Source organism: Neopsephotus bourkii, unplaced genomic scaffold, assembly GCF_033783945.1.
Source record: "Neopsephotus bourkii isolate Nb327-2 ecotype Australia unplaced genomic scaffold, CSIRO-AGI_Nbou_v1 NB_936, whole genome shotgun sequence".
Lineage (NCBI taxonomy): Eukaryota > Metazoa > Chordata > Aves > Psittaciformes > Psittacidae > Neopsephotus > Neopsephotus bourkii.
In genome coordinates this window covers 1,112,003-1,127,101 of record NW_026901430.1, presented here as the reverse complement: position 1 = coordinate 1,127,101, position 15,099 = coordinate 1,112,003, and the positions used below count along the sequence as shown (strand labels likewise).

The window sequence follows — 15,099 nt, the reverse complement described above, 5'->3', positions numbered from 1 at the left end:
TCTGGCTCTTTTATTCAGCCTGAACCCTTGACATTGATGATATCAAGTACTCTTATGTTCCACAGATGGATAATGCATTGTGTCTATTCTGCAACCTTCTGATAATGTTGAATGTATCCTTGATCTTATGTTATAAAAAAGACTGAATGGTAGACCTTGATTTATCTTTGCTGCACCTTTTATGATATTGTCTTCTTTATTTTCATGTTGTCTCTACCTTTGCTTCTCTGATCTAAGAAGTCCCAGTCTCTGCTGATACGGAAGAATCTGCGTGACTTTAATCACATTTATTTCCCATCTTTGAAACTTTTATAATTCTATGTCCTTTTGGAAGTGGTGTGACCGGAGTTAAATAGGACACCTCATCCTTTTTTATGTGCTCTCCTCCCCTTTGAAGTACTTTTTGAACTCAGTATTTCTTCTTTCTTCGGTTGCAAAAAAAAGATGCATTGAGCTGGGCAGAGATAGTATCTGTTCTGAATAGGCAGATTTATTTTTCCTTGCAAGGACTTTGGGCATGTCACTTGAAATCAAGTGGAAGACAGTGCCAGTAGCTTGCAAGTATCATACCAAATGTGAACGTACAAGTTCCTTTTGAATAATGTATTATTTATCATGCATTAAGCTATTAATAGAGTGAAGAGTCTAAGATTGCCTCAGACGAAAGCTGGGAATTTGGTTGGAAGGGAAAATGCTGTTGTTGAGTGAAAGTTTTTTATGCCTTTTCATTGACCCACATTTTAAAGGATTCTGTTGTTGTTTTGAAATGGATTTCAAAGTGAAGGAATGGATATTCAGTGAAGGAAGACTGTTTGTAATGTCTCTTCTCTTTCATATGTCTCTGTAGAGCCTAAATGTCACCACTGGCCACAGCAAGTGCATGCACAGGGACTGGCAAAAATACTGTTCTAGCTTCTTAATGAACAGAAGAATAAGTCAGAGATAGAATTGTTTTATTTCCTTCTTCTGTTATGTTTGGAACTAGCTATGGTTGCCACTGACATGGCTTTTTCTTTTTCCAAAGAAAGAACCTCCATTACTTGAGTTAAAAAATTAAGTCCCTTGCAGAATGGAAGCCTTGTAGAAGTGGACAGTCAATGTCTTGCAATGTCTTGTCTTTGCAAGATCAGTCTTGCAAAATATACCTGATTTTGTGGTGTTCCTAGTTACTTGCTTATACTTCATGTTGAAGCATGCTCTGCAGAGCTTCTCAGCTGATCATTTTCTGAATGCTGGGTGGCTGCACTGTCTGTGGAGGTTTATCGTATTGTTGAAATTAAGAGTGAAAAACAAAAAAGAGCAGATACTTAAAACTAAAAAGATTGAAGTAATGTCTTTCTAAGATCAGTGACAGTGAGTCTGCCGGCCTGGAACAATGCTCTGTTCAGTAGGAAAGCTTTGCCAAAATTAGACCAAGGAGGAGACGAGGATCCAGCCAAACTTATGGGACTGATCTCCGAGAGTATCATAAAACCCTATGTTTACCCTGTGATTTATCTAGTCAAGTTTAAGAATGCTACAAAGCTACTTCAATTTTCCTGTGTCACAATAGTGAGGATAAATAATACAGTACAGAAAATACGTATCCTCCCCATCTCATCTATTTTATTCGCGTGCACTTGTTTTTAAATGGAAAAAAGATAGCATTTCTCTTTTTTTTTTCCCATGAAGAGCTTTCCAATGTATAGAACTCATTGCATACCTTTTGATTTGCTTGTTTTTTTAATTTCCAGTAGCTGGGTCCAGCAGCATGACTACTGCAGTCAGCACAGTGTCTGACAGCACCGTTTGACATGTTAACCAAAGGACTAGTCTGCACCATTGACTAACCTAATTCTGGGATCTTTATCTGGTGTGAAAGTACAGGAATGGAACTGTGGAAACTGCCTTGACACTTGGTCATTTCTTTTTGATGCTAATGGGGTTAACATCCTCTTCTGCCATCATGAATTAGAAATTTTCATCAGTTGGCTTTTAGCCCACAGGGCTATTAAATGGAATCATCAAATGCAAATGGAGCCCCAGTAAAGTCTCTCAAAGTTCTTGTTCTAGTGAAATAATGGCACAAATGTATAAAAAAAGCGTAGATCACTGGAAGGTAGCAAAACCGGGAACAGCAAATAGTATGAGTTAAAAAAAATTGTAGTCATGGTAGGTAAATGATCTGCTTTTGTGGTTTCAACCTAATAGGAAATGGAACCTCCCTGGATTGCTTGAATATTTAGGTATCTGATGTCATTCCTATATAGAGTTACCTGCTGCAGGAGCCACCCCAGGTATGCTCTAGGGGACAAGATGGCAGAATGAGGGTTTTAAGAAAACAACCAAACCAAAGATGTAGAACCCCATGTTGTTCTGGCAAGTCGTAGTCTACAAGTGGTTTTCTCAGGACCATTAACTGGTGTAGGTCATGCAAAGCAGCTGAAGGAATTTATGCTGGCTTTGGGAGTTGGACTTCGTAGCACCTGCACTTCCTTCAGTCTAGTGATTTCTGACTCAGACTTAATTAAAACACTAATATGTGCATGTATAGAATCATACGATCATTTATATTGGAAAAAAACCTGAAGACCATAAACCTCAAACTGCCAAGTCCACCACTATACCATGATCCCAAGCACCACATCAGCTTGTGTTTTAAATACCTCCAGAGACAGTGACTCCACCACTTCCCTTGAGAGCCTGTTCCAATGCTTGACAACCCTTTTAGTGAGGAAATTTTTCCTAATATCCAGTCTAAACCTCCACTGTACATATACACACATCCACACACAGATTGTTAAGCTGTACAATGTTAAATGAAGATCAAGAATTTGATACCATGACTGGTTTGACAGATGTTGGTTAATACTCTGGTTTTCTTCTAGTTCCAGCCCTGTTCTATGTTTCACAGTTGGTATCTTACATGCCATGGAAAAATAAGGTAAAATAAAATACCAGCTTGTACTTGACCAAGAAGTTCAAAAGTTTAACTCTGCTCGAGGGTTGCTTTCCAGGTATCTCTTACATTGACTGAATTAAATAATTCAGTCTGTCTTGCACAGGAATGACTTGTGTGTTGTGGGGTTTTTTGTTGAGGAGGGTGTGTGTGTGTTTGTGAGAGGCAGTTTGCTAACATGTCATGTTGTAGAAAGTAATCCTATTACCACCATTCCCTGTAGAAAACAAGCTCAGGCATATGGTGCTTACAGCACTGCGGGGCTTCTTCCAGCTTCCAGTTCTCTGTGGCCTGTAGGTAATCGCTCTCCTGTACTTCTACCTCTGGGGCACTCTTCAACATTTTAAGCTTAATGTTGCAATTTGGTAAATGCTAATTACTACAATAAAGATTGCTCTTGTATGCTGACTAGGATGTCTTTTATCCCTCTCCAAAGTAAGATTACATATCATTGTCAGAGTGGTTAAGCCTAGTGAACTCGACTGATCATTTCAACGTGTCACTTTGTACTGTACAACATTTTAGTACGCTAAAGTTGATGTAGATGACTGTAGAAACATGATGAGTAGGGCTGTATGAATCTTTCATAATGAAGCATGAAATAGGATGGAATTCTTCTGGACTCCAGTCTTGCAGACACTGATTTAATGGAAGTATAGCCCCTAGTAAAAGAAAGTTGAAGCCAATAATAAGCGCTGATGCTGACTCAAAATGTGTTGTCAAAAGCTGCTTTTGAATTACTTAAAGAAATAAAGGGTAAAAAAGTGGTGTGGACAATATATATATGTGTGTGTGTTCTGAAATAGTAATCTTTCCAAGAGAGGCACTTCCTCCTATGTTTTGGCTTTGATGATTTAGAGGAATTTTTTGTGCTTTGCAGGAATTATCACAGGAGGGAAAAAAGCCACATTGATAAGCACCAGAACAAGTTGGTCCTGCAATCCTAATGATAATCAGTCAGTGGAAAACATGCCATAGGCCTGAAATGGTGGGGTTGAAGGTGAAATCCTCTGTTTTTTCATCTCTGGAGCTTAGAGGAAATATAGAGGAAATCTGAAGATCACTCAGAGGCTTTGGAAGGGACTGGAGAAACTTCAAAGCATTAAGCAGAGAGAGCAGACAAATTCAGGTGTGATCTGAGAAAGCCAGATAAAATAAGGGATAGTATAGCACTGGTAATGAATCCTGTTGCTTAAGTCCTGCAGATCTGGGAATAAGAGAGGACCCTGTGGGCTGCATGTCAGCAAAGGTAATTCTGGCTGAAGAGAATCCGGGGTTAATGGAACAGTCTGAAAAACGTGGAATGCTCACGCACACGGCCGGTTAGCAAGTTCAAGAAAGATGCCTTGAAACTTGGAAATAGGGCAGTGGGAAGCCTTGCTATTGAGATGAAACAGTCGTCTTTGCAGCAAAATGAAACCTGTAAGGTTTATTTGCCATAATACTGAGAGGAGTTAACATCTAGGAGTGAAAGAAATATCTCTTTCAGGGGGGAAAAGGGCAGGATTGCTGTGAGAATAACAGGCTGTAACTTAGTTATGCACAAACTGAAAGAAAATCTGTAATTACTTAGGTGGGAGGATCTGAAGGAGTTTTCTACCAGAAGCAGTAAAAGTAGAAAGCAAGTAGTTGTAAGGCTAAGCTTAATCAGCTAATGAAAAGATCGTCTGCTGTGTTTGTGGATAGCAGTGGTCAAATTCTGTTTCTAAGCAGTATCGGTTGATGCAACTGTTTTTCACCTTGCCTGGATCAAAAAGGCATTTGACAGATGACTGGAGAGTTTCAGCCTTCCCTATTCTCTGTCTGCCACCTAAAATAACCCTGCTTTTGGCTGCCTGCCCTTTCCCTAGGTTTGGAGGGTTGTTGGGGAGGGCCGGAATGCAATGGAGAGATTGAAGTGGAGCAAAAAATTGTGACTAGCAATAAAATTTGGCAGCCAAAAATGAACGGTTGCTTCTTCAATGGTTAGTTTTTAACAAAAAATACAGATCCCAGTGACGAATCCAAGTTTCCCAACTTCTTGTTTTCAACCAAATTGGAGTGAAAAGTCAATCACTAAAATTCCCTCACAAAGGAACCTGAAAGCATCTTTGGTTTTAACCTTTCAAAAGAAGGATCTGGGAATTATTTGAGTGAAAACAACTGGTGAAAAGGAAACCGAAGCATCCTTAACAGCTGAGTTTTCTTCAAATTTGTATTGATAGTTGAAAAATTTGAAATGTAAAAAGACACATTTTGGTTTTATTGGAAGTAATTTCTCTCAGAACTCCCATTTATTATCAAACAGCGTATTTGGTGGGGTTTTTTCAGTAGAAAGTCTGAATGTGATGGGAGCCAGGTTCTGGACTGAGTGCCAGGCTATATTGTTAAGTCAGAAAATGGCAATAATAATTGCAAATGATCCTCAGTGTCTGCAGGCTTTGTATTTGCTTACGCTTGCCAGAGTCATCCTTCTCCATTAGGAAAATGTGAAAATAATTGGTGGGGTTAAGAGGAGCATGACAGCTGAAGATACTTGAGTTTATGGCAGTCTAGAAGGCTACATCTTCTGTGTCTTCTCACCCTCAGACAATGGGAACTGGTGGTGGTTTGTATCCAAGTCCTTATCTCAATGCTGTCCTACTCAAGGAGCCCCACCTGGCTCCCGAGCATTCTGCCTGCCCGAGTGGCACCGACTTTCAGTTCAGGCTTCTCCAAGTCCCCATGGAGAGGCTGGGAGGTAGCAGCATGGACAAGGAGCAGGATGTATTGTCATTTTACCTTCCTTCTGATGTCCTTCCTATCCTGGCTGAAATGTGACTTCTGATATTTATGCAATAGATAAACAAATTTAAGGCAGGAAAACATCCTGTTTATTTTTCCTGCTTGTATCTCAGTTCTGTTAATAAATAGTGCTTCTCTTGACAGGGGTTTTATTAGCATCTATGAACTGCTCAGTCTGTATTTTAAAAAAAAGACAAAAACCTTGTTACCTTGTTTTTGCTGACCTTCCTAGAGCTGATGTGACTGATGACATAATGGGTAATAGGGAGAGATCATGTATTAATATTTAATAAGGATATATGGGTTTATTACAGAAACATGTAAAACGCTCTCACAGCTGTCAGCTGTAATTACTGCTTCTGTCTAAAAGGTACATGCGCGTTTGTGTATTTATGGAATTACATTTAGAAAGTCAAGATGATCGAAGTTAAGCAGTTCAATAGCCTGTGTTTGTCAGTATTAACTCCTGTGATTGTAGGGTTTTAAAAACCAGAGCATGTTTCAGTGCATAAGGAATTTAGGTTTTAAACCTTATTAATCCATTTTGTTTCATCAGATGGATGGATTAACCTGCAATTTTAAGGGTTGATGCTGATTTTGGACATGCAACAAGTTTTATAGGAGAAAGAGCAGAGCAGTCTCCAGATCAGCTTGCATACTCCCATAGCAAAGGCCTGTGATCATGAGAGCACATGCTAGCCATGCTCTGTGTTTCCAGGGTTGGTCTTCAGCTGGGGTTTTCAAGCCTCTCAGTGTCAAGTCCTGCTCATGCTTTATTTCCAGGTTCTGGACTTCAGACTCCAGCTCTGCAGGTGGTTTGACACAAATTTGAGGTAATGCTGCTGTATGACTTGGCAAGCTCAGGATATTTGGATGCCCAAAGCAGAAGGGAACTCATGAAACGTCTGAAACAGAAAAATCCTAAATTAGATATTATTACAATTCACAGTGGAAGTAGATGGGGTTTTATAGTCCTGATAAAGTTGATTTTATTTATTTTTATTTGATATTCAAGTGACAGATCTTATAAGCCTGGAGGTTCTCTTCAAGTATTTCCTTTCCAACAGGCAAATACTGAAAGCAAAGCTTCCCGAGCTTTCTGTCACTTCTGCTTTCTGTCAACGTATGCACAATCCAGAATTGTATCCTGTTATTAAATGAGGGAGAAGAGTGTTCTGGAAGCATGGTTATCCTCACTGAGAGGGCAGAGTTCTTAGGAAAAAGTATGTACCCTCACATAACAATGTTGTTTGTTTTCTTTCTCTTGAAATCCTACTGCAATGTTATGGAGCTAATTTAGTCGCTCTTGGTTGGTCATTATATGCACTTCACAGCAGTGTATGGTAAGGATAAAGAAACAGCTTTTGTGCTTTTTAAAGATGAGTTAAGTCTTAAAATAGGGATTGTATTTCAGGGGAAAGCATAGGAATTGTATTTCAGGGGCTGAGAAGTTTCCTTATTTCTTATCGTTGATCAGAATGACTTCTTAAATCAAATTCAGGGCTGGTACTGAGTCAGCTTTTCAGTGCTAACAGCTCATGATGGCCATGCTTGACCGTTATATACACTCTATGGTGATGAAGACTATTGCTACTTCATCCTTTCTTCTGTTTTCTGCTTAAATTCAGGGAAGATTTAATAGACATTGACAGCATTTATTATAGCAAGCATATCCCCTGGACCGTGCAAGCTGTGCTCCAGCCAGCCTTGTGCAGCACTCAGACATGCGGCTGTTGAGATGCTCTCACTCACACAAGTATTACTGTGGATTCTCAAGGGATATATATATATATATATATATATATATGCACGTTTTTGTTTTTGAAGAAAGGCCTTCAGAAGAGGGAATGGCTTGGTCATCTGTTCCCTGCTTCCCACAGGTTTGCAGTCCCTGAGTTTCACATTTAAATTGTTCCCAAAAGCAAACTCAGGGAAGTTTTGCCTTTTCAAAATGCCCCAATCCCCTGTTTTAGCCCTTGTCCAGATGTTCTACAATGCTGGTACACCTTGAATCTCCCCTAGTTTTAGATTGTCTTAGGGAGCATGCATTTTCTTTGCCAAGTCGTGGAATAGTAATGTGAAAAAGCAGATGTGATGAATGCTATCTAGAGAAAGGACTGGTCTGGAAGGATACAACCTTTGGAGATGGTCATTTTAAGAGTAATTCTTTGCTGATATTTTATATGTACAAATATAATATTTGTATAGGTCGTCAGTATCTAACTTGCAACATTGACAACTCCCAGGTATAAAGAAAAGACTCTATCTTCATATGGGTGGGCTGTGGGGCTGGGCAGTGCTCAGGGGCCGTGGGGCACGGGCTGCCACCCCACAGGCTGTGTCTTGGCAGCTTTCTCTCCTGTGGCTCAGAGCTCAAGTATCTGCCTGCCTGTGTTTCATGTGTTTCTGTAGGAATCCTGCAGTTATGGCACTCATGACTGCGTTGTCTGCATGGTGTGTGGAAATGATACAGTGATTTTTCAAAGCATTATATGCTATAGCAGTGTGCCTGTAAACTCTATTGCCCTTTCTCTGCTATCAGTAGGTATCTGCACTCTATAAAGAACTGGCTCTCCCTGGAAGTTTGGTGAAGCTTGTTTATTTCTTTCTGCTGTCCTTTGCTGTGAAAAATTTAACCAATTTCCTCAATTCAGGCTTTAATGGTTTCCTCTAACTACTGGCCATCTGTTGTAGTGCGGAAAGATTTCCTAGAGGGACGCCTGCTTTAGCACGTTTTTGCCATTGCTGTCATATCAACTCAGTGTTTTCCTGTCATCTTCTGGTTGTGATAAATGATTTCTGAATTGACAGCTGTCACATATGTGCTTAGGTAGCAATTGGGAAGATCTGCTGATGAACTAAATCTGGGCTCTTTTGGTCATTGCATCTGAAGAAGGTAGGAGCAGCAGATAAAAGGTTTTCTTTGGTGTTTTAAAATGAACCGTGTAATTTAACCTAACTTCTGTAATTTATCAGCATTAATACATAGCAAGATTTCTTACTGTGATAAGTCAAAGAGAATCACCGTAATGCACAATCCTACCAGACATTGCCATGCCTAATTTTCCAGGCATGGAATTTCATTTGTTTCAGTAGGACAACACTTGAGCATAAAACTCAATCTTTTTACAGAAGTTTTCAGTACATATTTTGTATGAAAGATGGCAGTTACCTGGTATTTGCCCATTTCCTGAATTAGGATTTTCTGAGGGGTTACTAAAAACAAGCTGTTGCTGTTTGAAGATTTCCAGAAGTGAGTCAGAAGGTGAAAAATGCAGTCTGGGCTGGCAAGTTTTAAGTCTTTAACAGTCCTGAACCTAGGAAGATTTTATTTCAGCCTTGGTGAAGTTTTGGAGCTTAGCACCTTTGGGGTTCAGTGCTGGCAGGTGGGGGGGCATTGTCAGAGAACAGTGGAGAGCAGAGTGTTCTGGGGAGAAGGACCACATGGAGCCCTTGCCTGGATGTTGTGTCCTGTTCAGGACCTGTCCAAGCAGTGCATGGGCTGCATGATGGAGGTTCTGTGTGAGGGAGTCTTGTGACCCATGGGGAACCACTGGCAGCTGTGCTTTACTGAGCAGCTGTGAGAGCCCTCCTAAAAGGGGAAGAGGATATTCATTTGCAGTAGTGTTGCTTCCGGGACATCGCTGGCATGGCTGTGTGGATGTAGCATCAGAGAATCTGTGCTACCTGTCATGACATCTCTAAGCAGTTGCTATACAGGAGTGAGTCTTGAGTCTATAGTAGACAGCTCTGTGGAAAAACGTGGGTGATTGACTCTGTAACAGGCAGGAAAGCAAACAGAACATTATGGGTTATTAGGAGAGAAATATGGAACAAGTGGGAGAAACATCATAGCATCACTGTATAGAGCTATGCTGTTCCAGCACTTCGAATATCTTGAGTGGTTTTGGTGCCTTTTAATCCCAAAAATAGAGTACAATAGACTAGACTAGAATAGACTAGGGAAAACTTATGGAAGGGCCACAAGTGAGGTTGTGGCTGGGAAGGGCTGCCTGAGAGGAGCACAGAGACACCACCCAGGCAGGCAAGGCAGGAGTTAGAAAAACCAGAGCCTGGCTGTCACTGAACTGGGGGGTTAGGTTTCTTCTTGCTGTTTTGTTTGTACAGCCATCAGGTCTCCCTCCCTCAACCCCAGCCGCTGAGCTGCAGAGACCCTACTTACAGTGCACTGGCTCTTCATAGGAAACCAAACTGTCCTCTTCTCTGGTTTATCCTCTGTGGCTCATTTCCTACCCACACCTCCCCTTCATTCAGCACTATGCGCTCTCAGGATCTCCCCCTTTACCATAGCCCATGATTTTGTCAGGACATTCTGGGGTACCCAACTGCAGAGCAGAAATCCTCACCAGCTCCGTGCTGCTCTGCAGTGTGCTGGGGCTCTGTGCAAACCCACCCAGGGAGCACAAAGCAGCAGTACAGGGCCACACACTGCACATCTGCTGTCACTCTGTCAGTGACAAGAGCAGATCTTTGTTTTCAGGGGGCATGGATGGGCTCAGATGTCTGCACCAGCCACCCTCAGGCAGAGTCCTGTCACGCTCTGGGGGACAAATTGGACCCCAAGTGGGCAATTTGGCACTTTTGCAATGGTGCATTTTTGTGGATGGTCAAATATACTTTGGAGAATAAATTGCTTGTGGAGTGCCACATTTTACCCAAGTTTTATAATTGAGTTATTACGGAAGTGTGTAAAAAATGGGGTTTAGAATAGAAATGCTGACACTAGAACAGCATGAACACAGCTGTTATAATATAGTAAATTTGTAAGAAATTGTATAGCTAACAAAGTAGGTCAACAGCTTCAGAGGAAAAACTGTTTCAGATGGCATGCTACTCTATCTTAGGAGATCTTGATGTCTTTTCAACATGAGAACAGAGATGCCTTCCCTCCTGTGCTAATTCCTGTCATCTGTTTTTAAAGATATTCACGCTGGAAGATGGGGCTGACCTCCAAATGTGAGTAAATACAAATCCAGTATGTACAGGTACAGCACAGTGCAGCACAGATATAAGGATGACTGTTCCATGCCACATCGCAGGTTGCGCTTGCCCAGTGTCTTACCCATGATGGTTGCCAGTAATGGATGGACATGAATGAGGGTGATAAGGCAGAAGGCACCTGTAGCAGTTTTTCCAGAACATTCTTCCAGACACAAGCAACTCATGCATTAGAAACTTCCTGAATCAGAGGGGCTTGTTTTTGTACCAGTCCTTATGGCATCTCTTCCTTTATTTTTTTCAGTCTGTTTTTGAACTTTTTCAGGCATTCAACACACTTCCATGGAAAGCAGTGCCAGAGTTTAGGAAGAAACGTGACACACTGGCTTTTCTAGTTCCATCCCTGCCTGCCTTGGTAATTTCCTCTGTGCTGTTCCTGGACAGCCCATCCCTGCCCCAAAACCTTGCTGTTTTTTGCTTTCCAGCTCAGTCTGGAGTACTGGTTCAGCCATGTCTGCTTCTGCACTTGGGGATGGGCTGTGCTTCTGCTCCATGAAGGTAATCCCTGAAGATTAGCCAGCTCTTGTGCTGCTATTTGCTCTTCAGAGGAGTGTCTGACAAGATCCTGCCTACCAGTTCTCTGAGAGGTTCTGAATGTATTTAGTGATACATGTCAGTTAGGGCTCTAAAGTGCTAGTAGCTTGGGCTTCACTCATGCAGCTTCCTTTATTGTTGCTCCCTAAATATGCCTTTGCCTTTCTTGTGCCTCCATACACTCCGGAAGTTCTTGAGAAGACTAGTCCATCTCTCCATAGCTGGGAAGTCCCCAGGTCTCCAACCCCTCTGAGGGAGCTGTTGCCCAGCTGCGGTGATCAGAATTTCCCCATATACCAGCAGATGAATGAGAAAAATCCTCACTGATTTGAAATCTGGAGCAAATTGCTTTTTCTCTGTTTCCCCTTCGTTCTTGGAAGGATTTACATTGCTGTCAGTGAGCTACCCAACATTAGATTTTCATTAGCTCATAGTGAAGACTTGAACATCTTGCTCAAATCTATTTACTGCATCTCTGGTCCCATCAAGGTCCGCCTCAAATCTCTACTTTCCACTTCACTTCCCCCCCAACTCCGTTAACCCCTCCTTACCCATCTGGCTTAAGCTCCCATAGCTACTTAGTCTAACTCCATGGGTTTGGATATGAACATTACCAGCCTGTAGATGATAGTGTCAGACTGTCCTAGGAGACAAGATTAATCCAAATATTAAATACAGCCATTAAATTTTGTGTTTCCCCGAGCAAATATTGCTTCACAAAGATAACACTCAGTCTCTCCATCCACCCACACCTCTCTTCAGACTCCAGTATCTTAATCTTGTCTTCCTTGTCCTGTGTTTTTTCTTTTACTCTGCTCCTGGCAAAGAGGATTTTGAGGCTCTCTTCTCTCCCTCTTTCAACCTTCCTGTATATTTCCATTGCCAGCTAATTTGTTGCTTAGGGGTTTGCTGCAGCTGTTGGAAAGGTTGAGCAGTGACGCCCACCTGCTTCAGAACAATATATTTATAGATACAGTTGTTTTCTAGAACTTCCACTTTTGAAAACACATAAATAGCAGTGATTCTTCCACTGAAAAGCATGTTGCTTAATGGCATATTCTCCATGAGAAAGAAATCTTGAGTGCTAAAGTGATACGAAGATTGGGGCTAACGGTAACATTTTCAAGGAACTCTACCTTCTCTTTTCAGAAGTGATCTATTTACTGAAGAGGCAAAATTTAGCTTTTTTTTGGTGAGTACAAGACTCAAAGTTGAAATCACTCATGACAGTGGCACTTGATTCCTGTCTGGATCTCAGGATCATATTTTCAGTACCCTAAGTTTTGTTCTGGAGCTTTCAACAATAGTGATATGTAGCTTCACAGGTTAATCCTAATGGCTTGGAGCTTTTAAAACAGCTTCCTGTCTCATTCTAAAATTCAGTTTTTATATGCATTTGAAGGCATCTTATATCCTGTGACAGAGGAAACGGCCACGTTTATCACCTTTTCTATACTGTGGCTTGAGCAGGTCTCATGTAATTTGCAAACGGTTTCCTCTCAAAACAAATGTATCTCAAATTTAAGAATTTAAGATAAACTGCAGAATTTCCAGTTTTTCTTTCATGTGTTGGCTGTCCGTTGCCTGCTTTCCTTTCTACAGTTATTTCTTTGAAAAGCAGTAAGCCCGGTATGTGATGCTCTTCTGAGTAGCAAAACTCTACTCTCTGTTGATAATATTCCTACTGTTTCTTGGATGACACCACAATCTGGGAGCTGGCTATTTCATTGCAATCTGTCTGTTCTCTGCAGAAGCTATTGCCAATGTTGTTTGGGTTATTTTTTCAATTTGGTAATGAACATGCAGGTTTTGCACAGAAATGGACCCAGATGTGACCTGCGGTGCCAGCCTCAAAATCTGAATTCTTCCATGTTTGAGTCATTTCTTTTCATGCTGACTTGCAGTTAGATGTTCACGCTATTTTTTCCCTGGGTTATATAATCCTTATCTAGGCAGCTGACACTGCAATCTGAGTTGCAGTGGTACTTAGCAAGGAGTGGAAAAATGATTGGAACGATATGTTTTAACATTTTGGAGTCACAGGATGTTCAGCTTATGCCTCATGACTGCCAAGTAACCCTATTGATAACAAGAATAGTAACTGGAATACTGACCCTCTTTTTAATGAAACAGCAAGATTGTGCTATTGTGTGCTTGTGTGTTTTAACAGTAGAGAATTGGAAAAATGATTTACCTCTAGCTCCACTAAATAGGTACTATCTGTTATTTGGAGAAAATCAAATACCAAGAATTGAACCTCTTCCTTGCAATGAAATTAATGTCGTATTATCAGCTGTGTTTTAACTTAATGTTATTTGCTTTGATTTCGCATTTGCAAAGAAGTTTGTTCACAAGGGATTTAATTTTATCTACATGATACACAACAGGTAATGAAAAGCCAATATTTAACAAATATGGTAGGTGGATTCATTCTTCAACATGAGAAAGTGTTGTGGCCACATATATGTTATAAAGGCAATCAAACAGTGCTGATGAAGGGCTTATTACAAGTCTTACCAAAGTTGCAGGTGATTCAGTAAACTGGGATTATTTTTACCCAGACCATCTGGGTCAGGCACTGAGCAAAATGAAATAATTGCCTTTGAACTAAAGGCTGGTTTGCGGTGTGCAGAGTATGTACCCTTTCAGGTGTGAAAGCCTTGAGCTCAGCCTCACTCATTCATCACTTTATGCTGCGCACCTGGAGAGCAGCTTTGCAGAAAAGAACCTGGGAGTCCCGGTGGATGCCAAGTTGACCATGAGCCAGCAAATGTGCCCTTGCCACAAAGAAGGCCAGTGGTACCCCGGGCTGCATTAGGAGAAGCATTGACAGCATGTCAAGGGAGGTGATCCTTTCCCTCTACTCAGTAATGGTCAAGCTGTGCCTGGAGTGCTGTGCCTAGTTCTGGGCTCCCAAGTGTGAGAGAGACATGGACATACTGTTGAGATGTTGGTACTGTTATACGGAGTAGTCAGTCCTTGACCTTCCAGTTGTTTTGGGAGTCATAGGTTTCCATGCTGGTAGCTCCAGGGCTTTAAAAATGGGATTAGTGCCAGGAGTTAGAAGATAAGAATCAGAACAGAAGGAAAAAGGAAGGGTAAAGAAAGAACCAACATGTTCTCAGCCATGAGCCTGGAACAGGAGAACTGAGGTGTGTGTATGGAGAATACAGAGTAGGAGCCATCTCACTGCTGTGGAAGGGACAGGACTAAAGAGTGGCTGTGGAAGGCTCAAAAATCATGTTGAAATCGTGTATATCCCTGAAAATGTTATGAAAGTAATGAATCCCAGTGGCTTGAAAAAACGTGTCAAGTTAGAACCTATTTTTGTTGCCATGGCTGGAGTGTGTGTTAGTGCTGCTGCGGGCACTGTGCTTGTCTTCTGAATCACAGATATTGTACTGAATTGAAGTGTAGAGTTTGATAGTACTTAATCAGTAATAATCACAATCAAGATGGAATTTTAATGCAGCATAGGATAATTAGTCATTTATCAAATGGGTTTGGTTGGGGGGCATGTGAAATGCCTGACAGCACCAAGCTGTGTTCTCCTAAGTTTCATTCACGAGTGTTTGCCAAAGTATATTAAGGAGTAATTTTTGGCCTGTAGCTCATTTGTAAGTGGTTTTTGGGCAAGTCTGTAGTGGGACATGTATAGGTTGTGAAAGGTTGGTGTTATCAGTGTCTGATATGTTTCAGTCGGAGGAGGGGTATGAGAGGTTCAGAGCTCTGAACTGGTGAGGTTCTACAAAACTACTCTCACTTTGTTATAGAGAAGTTGTGTCCAAGTGATTTGCAGGCCTGGGGTGCTGAGAGGAGATGCAGCAAAACAGAGGAGACCCTTA

At 41.3% G+C, this 15,099-nt stretch overlaps 1 protein-coding gene across 11 annotated transcripts in view; it reads left to right on the top strand.

Moving 5' to 3' along the window:
* Positions 1–15,099, top strand: part of IL1RAPL2 (interleukin 1 receptor accessory protein like 2) — a 393,109-nt gene that overhangs the window by 135,460 nt on the left and 242,550 nt on the right. The window lies entirely within an intron of this gene.